Source organism: Haliotis cracherodii, unplaced genomic scaffold (assembly GCF_022045235.1).
Source record: "Haliotis cracherodii isolate W230 unplaced genomic scaffold, xgHalCrac1.p SCAF_14, whole genome shotgun sequence".
Taxonomy (NCBI): domain Eukaryota; kingdom Metazoa; phylum Mollusca; class Gastropoda; order Lepetellida; family Haliotidae; genus Haliotis; species Haliotis cracherodii.
The window spans coordinates 30,320,335-30,331,759 of NW_027266269.1; positions in this window are offsets into that span (position 1 = coordinate 30,320,335).

Consider the following 11,425-nt stretch of genomic DNA (forward strand, 5'->3'; position numbering starts at 1 on the left):
CTGTCAATTCCATTTCTGTCGGGCAATATGGCGCAAAACACAAGAACTAGGAATTGCAGTTGCATTCAAAGAAGATGTTGAGGTTCGCAAGTGGATACGACGAGCTGCAGGTCTGCCATTGCTGCCCCTTCTCGAGGTCCAAGATGCCTGGCTTGAAGCCATGAACCAGTGCCCTGACGTGCGCCAATCTGATGCCATGAACGACTACATCGTTACGACATGGGTGGATGACGATGCCCGGCTCCCACCTCGACTGTGGAATCCCCATGTGACACAGGGGCCCCGTACTAACAACAACCGAGAAGGTTTCCACTCCAGAATCGGCAAGTCCCTCCAGCACAAGCATCCAAACATCTTCAGATTTATCGAACTGATCCAAAAGGTAGAAATTTCGGAGAGCGAAACTAGCGCAGATGCAACTTGGAGCAGCACCGCCACCCAGGAAGGTTGTCTACAGAGAGAAAGAACATCGCCTTGTCCGAATCAAGGAACAGCTTCATCGCCGTGAAAAGACACCCCTTCAGTACCTGGATGCAGTTGGTCCACTGATGATAAACAAGTGAAAATGACTGATAAATATAAATGACAATGAAATAACATTTGAATAAAAAATTGTGAAATCTACCCAGCTTACTTTCTTGTTACATGGGTGATACCATGTTACTTAATCAAGGGTACAGGGTACTAATTACTGATGCAACCAGCCATAACGAGTGTTGTTTTAACGGTTCTGCGTTTTGGCAGGTCTATGTTGAAAAGTGTATTTTAATCAAAGTTTAGACCACATGCATTTCGTTGTATACCAATGAATACCTTTTGAGCTTGTAAGGATGCTTGGCTTACATAATATGTCCATGAAAGAAGGTTAGTAAAAAACACTCCTAAATATTTATAAAAACTTGTTATCTCCAATTGGTTACCTTTATAGAACCATTTTTCATATTTTGATAAATTATTGCCGTTTTTAAATACAACAATGTTTGTTTTATTTCTATTTACATTCAATTTCCATTCATCACAATACTTTTCTAACTCATTAATTTGTGACTGTAGACCTTTAATAGTACTTGAAAATAGTGAAATATCGTCTGCAAACAAAAGTAAAATCAATTGCATTTCTTCTGGGTGTAGTTGAATTCCATAGGAACAATTATTATATATTTGCATTGCAAATTCATTGATGAAAAACGAAAACAGCTAGGGGCTTAAGATACAACCCTGTCGTACTCCTAAATGACTTGAAAATGTAGGTGAAATAACTTGGTTATTTCTAACACAGACTTTTATATTTTTAGAAATGCAACATAACAATTTAATCATTTTAGAACTTAATCCATGAGTCTTAAAAAGATTCCAAAGTTTATTTCTTCGCACAGAGTCAAATGCTTTAGAAAAATCTACAAAAACTACATAAAACATTCCACCCTTATTATTAAGGTATCTTTGTATTAAACAATGTAATATAAATATTTTGTCCACGGTACTATATCCTTCTCTGAATCCAGCTTGTGACTCAATAATTTTGTACATTGTAATTATTTTGTATTTCTTCTGCCAGCAAGTTAATAAAGAAAGTAAAGAGAAAAGGACTTAATATAGATCCTTGTCGAACACCTACATTACATTCAAAGTCTTCTGAGTATTTGCCATTACTTCTTACACAAGCCTTTACTTGTTCATAGATACTTGTTCATAGTTTCAACATCTTACTGCTTGCTCTTCGTAATTTAAGCAAGGCCCAAAGTTAATCACGGTTAACTGAGTCAAATGCTTCAGAAAAATCTACAAAAAGGCATAAAGTTTCCCTCCTTTACTTGATAAATAAAGTTGAGTTTAGGAATGTAACGGAAGGATATTGTCTATAGCTGAGTACAACGCTAAGACCAGCTTGTGTTTCATCTATGTTCTTAAATCATTCAGCCCAAAATACTTATCTTCTATGAATGATATCTAAAAATATTTTACTCAGTTTTCTAAATAATGAGACGCCTTTGTAGTTATTGGTATTATTTAAATTACCTTGTTTGCGAAGAGCAACGATAATGCCCACTGACCAATCATTGAGAAAATTGGTGTTTTCAAAAATAGACAAGATTAAACAAGACTTCTAAATATGGTACAATCATATCTGATGAATTCTGAAAAGAAACTCAGGAATAACTTTGTCAATACCAGTAGACTTTTCTTTTTTCAATCTTTGTATACTTGAAGTGATTTCTTCTCTTGAAATAGGAAAATCTAATATATCAGCTACTAAACTAGTCTCTTTACAGTATATTTCGATGTCTTCCTGTTATTGTCAAAAGAAAATAAGTCTCTAAAATGTTTATACCAGGTATCTATGTTTATGTCATTTTTATAAACCTGTCTTTTACCATCCAAGTGTTTGAGATAAGACCAGAACTTGTTTGGATCATTTATGCTACTTTCTAGTCTTCTCGCTGTCTAGCCTTGTATTCCCTTTTTTTTACTTCTGCATGTACTATTATAGTTATTTCTAGCCTGGTTGTAAATTGATAAGGATACTGTATCTTCACTTTTTCTAAATATATTTGGCCTGTGAAGATCCGGGGTAGAATAGGTGTTCAGCAACCCATGCTTGCCGTAAAAGGCGACTAACGGGATCGGGTGGTCAGGCTCGCTGACTTGGTTGATGCATGTCATCGATCCCAATTGCGTGGATCGATGCTCATGTTGTCAATCACTGGATTGTCTGTCCATACTCGATTATTTACAGACCTCCGTCATTCAGCTGGAATATTGCTGAGTTCGGTGTTAAACAACAAACAAACAAATCTAAATATATTTAAGCACCTATATCTTTCCTTTTTTTGGAATTCACACTCAATGTCAAACCATTTCTTATGTGTAATACTTCGACCAACTGTCCTTCTCATACACATACCAGCATTACTCAATGCTTCAACCAAACATTGCAGACTCTCATTAATATCAGTTAATGCCACTTCCACTGATTTGTGAAATAATTTTTGTACAGTATCATGAAATTGCCCGTTCTTATCATGATATCGATCACTGGATTGTCTGGTCCAGACTCGATTATTTACAGACCGCCGTCATTTAGCTGGAATATTGCTGAGTGCGACGTAAAACAACAAACAAACAAACCATCGTTCTCATCATTATCCCACACAAACTTGAAACAATCACCTATATTACTATGTGTCCTAAATGTCTAGGAAATGTGACATCTGCTGATTGTAGACTGACGGAGACAGGTAGATGTGATGATTCAGCGCCTGATGTAATAGTAAAGTCAGTACAGCAATGAAAATGTTGTGGTGAACATATAACATAGTCAATGAAACTAGTCCCATTATGACCTACGTACGTAAAATAACCAATATCCAAATCAGAGCCACATCTCCCATTCATTGTTAATGTTAATGTTAAGTACTGAGCACAAATACAGCAAACATTTGCCGAAATTATTAACAATAGTGTCACATGATTATCGTCGAATACGAAAATGATCAAGCAAATAGTCCATAAACTTGTGTTCATAGCCCTGAATGTGTTCAATAATGTCATCTTCAAAATAGTCCGGGTCATTGCCTGTGCCGGCATTAAAATCTCGACCGAAAAATGGTATGACGTCACCTTCTATTTCCAGCAGTATATCAAGAATAAGGTATGACGTCACCTTCTATTTCCAGCAGTATATCAAGAATAAGGTATGACGTCACCTTCTATTTCCAGCAGTATATCAAAAATAAGGTATGACGTCCCCTTCTATATCCAGCAGTATATCAAGAATAAGGTATGACGTCACCTTCTATTTCCAGCAGTATATCAAGAATAAGGTATGACGTCCCCTTCTATATCAAGCAGTATATCAAGAATAAGGTATGACGTCACCTTCTATTTCCAGCAGTATATCAAGAATACGGTATGACGTCCCCTTCTATATCAAGCAGTATATCAAGAATATCTTCTAGAAAAAGGGAAATACATTTTTTACTTTCTATTCCAGTATAGTTATACCATGTTGAATTCTCAGGGTGAATATACACTGTGGACTATAACACACACAGTACTGATGTAAGACCAAATTGTGTCCTGTCAAATGAAACAACGATGCACCTCTTAGTATTTTTAGTCCATTTCATGTATTTAGCAAGATCCATTCTTAACAAAACAGTTATTCCACCTGAAAATCTCAAAGTTTGGGCTATCTTATCTGCCTCCTTATTTGGTATAGAGAAATGATGTAACATAGATTCATGTTCTTTTGGTATGCCTTTAATCAATGTTTCAGTGAGGCCTACCATATCAAACGTGTTCTAGTAGTTCCTTGTCTCCGTGTCCTCAATCTTTGAAGTTAATCCTGAATTGTTCAAAATAAAAAAAACCTATTTTTTTCCTATCTCATTATCATGTGTTGTTTGGGACCATTGATGTAATGCGTCGTAAAATCGTCCAGGCCCTGGCCGCACTTCGATCTCCTCCCAGATGCTGCATGTCAGAATTTTAAAACGTAGTAGTTTTGTCATTTTAATATAAGGCTTAACTGGTAAACTATCGCCAGTGACTGAAGGGTTGATATAAATCCTGCCAGGGTCCATGCAGGAAGCAAAGGTACTGTAAGTCCCCATGGTCCCTGGTATGGTGATCTCCCTTTAGTTACTGACGATCTTTAGCCCATTTTTATATTGTGTTGTTTACTCATATTTGTTGCTTTTAGATGTTCCTCAACTAGTGTTAAATCTTATCTGTGATATTCTAGTTATCATACTGTCCTTCGATGACAGTTTTTTTATAAAGTCTAAATATATGTATATTTAATGCATAACCTCTCGTCACGGTATGGCTGAAATATTGCCGATGTGACGTTAAATATTAACTCACTCACTCACTCCTCACAGATGCATGGGGTGGTCTGTTGCTCTGTCTGGATTGCTGTGCACTCTTTCCTTGGTGTCGATCACGTTCACTAGAGGAGGTGTAAATGCTCTGGTGTCTATCTGACAATACCTGGGACTCAATCCTTTCCTTTGCAGGTGGGGGGGCACGGGTGGCCCAGTCGTCTAAGGCGCCGCGATTCGCTGTGCAGAGTTGCGTCCCTTGGGCACGCCAGAAACCTATGATTGTGGGTTCGAATCCCGGTCCGCCCCGATTATGTTTCTAGGTTTGTCAGCACCATACCCGTGCTCGTGGGTTTCACCGAAGTGGTAAACGTCTGAGACCTGCATCACTTCGGGCTTTCCTCCCACATTAAGCTGACACGCCGCGATATAACTGGAATACTGTTAAAAGCGGCGTTAAACCCAACTCACTCACTCACTTTGCAGGTGGCTCTACATGTTGTCTCTCACTCCCCACTACCCGGCCCCCTTATAGTAATACCGCTTGTTGGGGTTCTCAGTTCTCATCCTGTTGAGGTTTTCTCTCTGAAACATTGTCAAATCATTAGCAATCCCAAATCCCATTTCTTTTAATGCCTCCCTCCTTCTAATTGTCTGTTATTTATCCTTCCTTTCCTTTACAAACAGTATATGTTTTACCACTACTACTCTCAGATATTCCATAGATTATGATATTGTTTCTTCTGCTATGTCTCTCCTGTTGCTCTATTCCGTTTTCAAGTTGGCTAATATATTCCCAGGAACCTAATTTTCAACCTTTTGTGCTAAATCTTCCATTTCTAACTTCACTACATTCAGCTCCTCCTTTTTCACATTTAGCTCCTCTCTCAATTCAACAATATCATCTTTGATGCACATTATCTCAGCGCTCGGGAATTTTATCTCAGTGGAAACTCTTTGTTCAGAATATTTTATTTGTTGAATGATAGCTGCCTTTAATTCCACCATGCCATTTTCAGAGGGGCCAGGGTTTAACTCTAAATCCCCTGATGGGAAGAGCAGTGATTTTATGTGTGGTCGGGACCTAGCACTCATGTTCACATTTCGATCTGTAAACAACGTCCCAAACAGTAGGAATTGTTCACAATACTCAATTTCTACACACAGTGAGGCATTCTCAGACAGTGTTGATAAGATAAGTTCATAGCATTTGTAGCAGACGTACCTGAAATCCACACAGACAGCAGTAGCGTTGTACAACAACCTATACGCCATGTCTGTATTTTTTGTCCAGTGTGTCTCGGGTGAGTAGGAGAGAACTTTCTCAATCTGCGTCAGGCCACGAGGTGGTAAAAAACGGCCTATCCGAGCACCCCAGGCATCTATGCTGCTGCTATATAGTCAATATCTTATATAGAAGTATACTTGACAATAATTTGATTTGATTTGTTTTCGTTCGAGCTGAAACACTGCGTGATACTCGGTTTTAAGTTAACATATGTACATAGAGAGTATAAAGGCCGTATATATAGTGATATCTTTTATAGTTTATATGCTAGTTTTAAATATTACTCTGTGATATTCTAGTAATTTTACTGTCCATCGTTGACAGGTTTTTATTTCGTATAAATATGTGTATTATTATTGTACTTCTCGTCACGATATGGCTGAAATACTGCCGATGTGACGTTAAATCTTAACTCACTCACTCACTCACTATTTGTTTTAATTTAGTTTCTGTATAATTAATTAATTCCTTTCATTAAAACGAAAAAGCAATACTGTTCTTCACGAAGCTAGAATGTGTGTTTGTGACTCAAAGATATTCCAGCTTTCTGTAAATAATCAAGTCTCAACCAGACATTGATCAACAATCAATACCGTCGGGGTAGATGACACGCTGTCACTGAGCTTGACCACCCAAGCCATCAAGTCGTCTCTTATGAACAGCAAAGGATGCTGCGGACTAATCGTGAGCCGGAATCCCAAAGTTGCCCTGAAATAACGTCACGTTTGGACGCGACGTTTTGCAAAGGAATAGAACAATAGCCGTGAACAAGGAAGAATGTTTTTATACTATATCATAGAAATTACTGTAAATATTGTCACCGCAAGCCCTGCCCAAATGAGTATTACCATGCGGATTGTGACAAATTTATTATAACATACAAGCTGCTTAAATTATATAGACAATTGTCTAAACGCAAAGGCCAAACGGCCGAGATATGACAATCTGAATTAGGAGAAAAGGTACACATAACTGACCAGAGAATTGTGAGAATATTCAGGAAATGCCAAACTTACCCCCCCCTGTCATTATTATCTGAATACCGATAAATGTTTTTGAAGCTTGTATGTTGTATTGACATCCCTAAAGAGGCATCACACAAGCTGATATCTCATACATTGTTTATCGTACAATAAAACGCTGCAGGGAGAAGAAACGCTACTCCTTGGTTTGTTTTGTTTGTTTGTTTGTTTGTTTGTTGTTTAAAGCCGCACTCAGCAATATTCCAGGTATATGACGCCGGTCTGTTAAATAATCGAGTCTGGACCAGACAATCCAGTGATTGACACCATGAGCATCGATGCACGCATTTGGAATCCATGACATGTATCAACCAAGTCAGCGAGCCTTACCACTCGATCCCGTTAGTCGCCTTTTACGACAAGCAGAGTCGCCTTTTACGGCATGCATGGGTTGCTGAAGACCTATTCTACCCCGGAATCTTCACGAGTCAATGTAAAGCCGCAAGCGAGGGAAAAGCCCATGTGCCGTTGTCTCGAGGTTTCACATTTTCAACTCAAACCGAGAAGTGTTTTATCCGGCATATGAACTGTCTCAATGCAAGACATTTAGTGTGTTGAGGTATACAAGAAATTCGATGAAAGCGTGCAAGAGAAAATCCAGGTGCAGCATGTACACAACTGGAGTCATGACATGTAAGAGTAAACCAACTTTAATCACCGGCCCCGTTGGCTAAGATGTTGGTTGGTTGGTTGGTTGGTTGGTTGGTTGTTTTGCTGTTTAACGTCGCAATCATAAATATTCCAGCTATATGATGGCGGACCAGACAATCCACTGATTAGTATCATGAGCATCGATCCACGCAATTGGGATCGATGACATGCATCAACCAAGTCAGCGAGTCTGACCACCCGATCCCGTTAGTCGCCTTTTACGACAAGCATAGTCACCTTTTACGGCAAGCATGGGTTGCTGAAGACCTATTCTACCCCGGATCTTCACGTGTCCCATGCAATGGAAGCGACATCGATATTGGGGAGTGTATTGACCTTTTTCACACTTCGGTACTTCCGGTTTAAAAGCGAGGCTTGGAGAGCATCGCTGCTACTGCAGGTAGTGTCCACACACAGGAAGTAATGGCTCACTGCTCGGTCCCATTCTGTACGAGCGATCGGAGAAAAGCAGTTTCTTCGGATTTGTCTTTTTTCCTGAAGACAAGCATCTCAGGAGGAAATGGATCGCAGCCATACGTCGAGATGTGAGCAACTCCTTCCAGGTAAACAGCCTGTATGTAGTGGTACATGTGTCGAATCACGAAAACTGTTTATCGTCAGTTCACAAGAAGTCCGACTGATTTGTTGCATACCGTGATACCACAAAATTATATTTCATTAAAAATTGACAAGAACATCGTGTTCTAGGTAAAAAATACTAATTGTTTATATGTAATTGCAAAATTTACTTCCATATTTCGAGCCATTCGTCATCTGACCAATTGGCTCTTGACAACTTCCACACACGATCAGTGAATGGGTTGACAAAAACAGTCGGCAAACCTAATGTTATGTAAAACATGTATTTTTTATTTAAATGTTGATAATATGGGGAAACAATTACTTGAATGTAATGCCAGTAAGTAACGCTGACACAATAGGCGACCTTACACTTGAGAAATAGTTATGTAATAAATATTTGTGGTTTGGGCCCTAGGCCTATAGATTTATATTGACTAAGCATGTCTGTATCCAGACTTATGGCTGCCTGAAAAAAATGTAAATATTATTTCGATTAATGGAAACTACAGGTTTATGAAATTTTATGGTTATGATCGTTTTGCTATCCTGTAAGTCAGGTTAATTTTCAGCAATCCTAGTACTGAAAATGTTCATACATTAAGGTAATACAGGTAACTTCTACCTTATGTATGCTACTTTTAACGTTTTATGACCATAGATTTTGTAATAATGGTTATCTACAAAGATGTTATTTTACAGCTTCACTATTTTGAAAAATAATAATATTGTTAAATATGTTTATTGATGTTAATGTTTTTGTTTCAGATTGGTCGCAATATTACTTTTGAATGTTCTAACCACTTCAAGCAATGTGAAATTAAAAGAGGTCTTGGAGGGCACAAAACGAGGCTTGTTCCAGGAGCTGTTCCATGTATTTTTACATGGAACAGTGCCACCAAGAGTAGACCAACCAACAAGGTCCAGGACAGAAGGTATTGATTTGACTATCTCTTATTATCATATCAATTATTACATATAATATACAGTTCACTTAAATAGTTGTGATCATAATTTGTCATGACATTAATATTTTATTTAATCATTCATTTCTATTCCAGTGCATGCACTGTACAGTGTGTGACACTGAAAATGTATAATGAATATAATAATGTATAAATATATTATAATTATAATAATGGCTGTATTGCTCCCAGACCTGGCGGATTGCCAGGTGCGCGGAAGCTATGTCCGATGTTTTAAAAGTACTGATTTAACTTCGCAACTTTACTGCATCCGCCAACTTTGTTTATTTGATTTGACTTTTGTCATCATCTTCCCGAGGCAAGAGAGTTAACTGACTTTAATAGTCCAGTTTCCACCCTTGCCAAACTAGGCTGGAATTACTGGGCTCGATCGTAGTGCCACCAGTGGCTATTACTAGTTATGTCCCTTCTAAACCTCCCCTATAGATCAATCAGGTTCCACCTCTCGTATCACTTGCATTTGCATCACACAAAATGGTGGCGCCCGGTCAGGACAATCTGATCGATAATCAAGATCTATATATTGTGATAAAACGGGTCTTACATCGCGAAATGCATCAAATCACGTGAGCACCTTGATTTAAAACATAAAAATATTTAGAAAATATCTGCTGACAACGAGTTGGCGGTGCACATGTTTTGCAAATCCGGCTATCGACCGAAATCTACTCGACAGTTTACGAACCGGATTTCGATTTCGGTGCGCGATTTTGATTGGACTATGCATAGACTCGTTAGTCCAGCCAAAATGTAACTCCATGATACCAGCCTAGTTCGGCAAGGGTGGAAACTGGGCTTTTATAGTCAGTGAACTCTCTTGCCCCGGGAAGATGTTTGTCATTGACTTATTATATTTCTTTCAATGTTGTCCAAACAGCACCCAATTGCTTAAAAAGCAATCAAAAGTTTAAAATATTTACCCCCCCAAGAGTTTTCCTCTTTTTGAGGGAAAACCTGCTCACATTCCTGATTATATATTTTATTGTACCAAAATTACTATTCAAGGATATGCTTTATTTACGAACGAATATGTAATGTTCGGTTACTTACACTTTTCAGGTTGGATAGCATGGACTGTGTACCAACAATGCCTACACCGGCTGACACTGCAGATCCTGCTTCGACTACGGCCAGTAACCCGACCCAAACAGCTACCCCCCACCCAACAGCAGATCATGATTACCATGAGCAACAACATGCCACAACTGAAGAAAATGCTTACACAATTGTGAAAATGTTCAGTCTGCAAAATTATTTTCTATAAGGCGTTTCGCTACCAGTCCTGTGGACATCAATTTTTATACAGGTTTTGCTGATTTCAATGAGCCAGATAATGTTTTTCAGTGGCTCTATACTACTGCTTCAAACCTAGACACAATTTCAGAGAGGCACTAATGTAGACATACTACACTGGATTTCCATGTTCTTTGTCATTGTTTGACCAATTATTTGTGTTTCTCATTAGAGTAAGACAAGGTTACCCTGAAACAGGCTTGGCACATCTGTTTTATGTCAGTGTTTCAACTATTGGAAGAATAACTATTACATGGGCCAATTATCTGTATTTTTTGTTTGGATGTGCATGCATTTGACCCTCAAGAGAAATGATAAATGAAAGAATGCCACCAGAATTTAAATGTTCTTATCCTGCAACACAGGTTATTGTTGACTGTACTGAATTGAAATGTCAAACGCCAACCTCTAGGGTTGTCAATTCAGAAATGTTTTCGCATTATAAAACCCACACCACTATGAAAGCATTGATTGGTATTGCTCACCATGGGCCAATTACTTTCATCAGTACAGTTTATGAAGGATGTATTTCTGATAAGGAAATAACCAAACAGGGTGGTCTCTTGTCATTGTTAGATGTAGGCGATGGCGTAATGGCTGACAAAGGGTTTTTGATTCATGATCTTCTTCAGTCTACAGGTGCTCACTTTATTATCCCCTCCCCCTCCCACTACTAATGTAAAACTTCATTAACCATAAAAAAAGACATTTACGGGTTGATATGTGTCAGTAGAGTCTGTCTGGTTTCCAACCGTACAAGCTACTTGTCAAATTACTTTC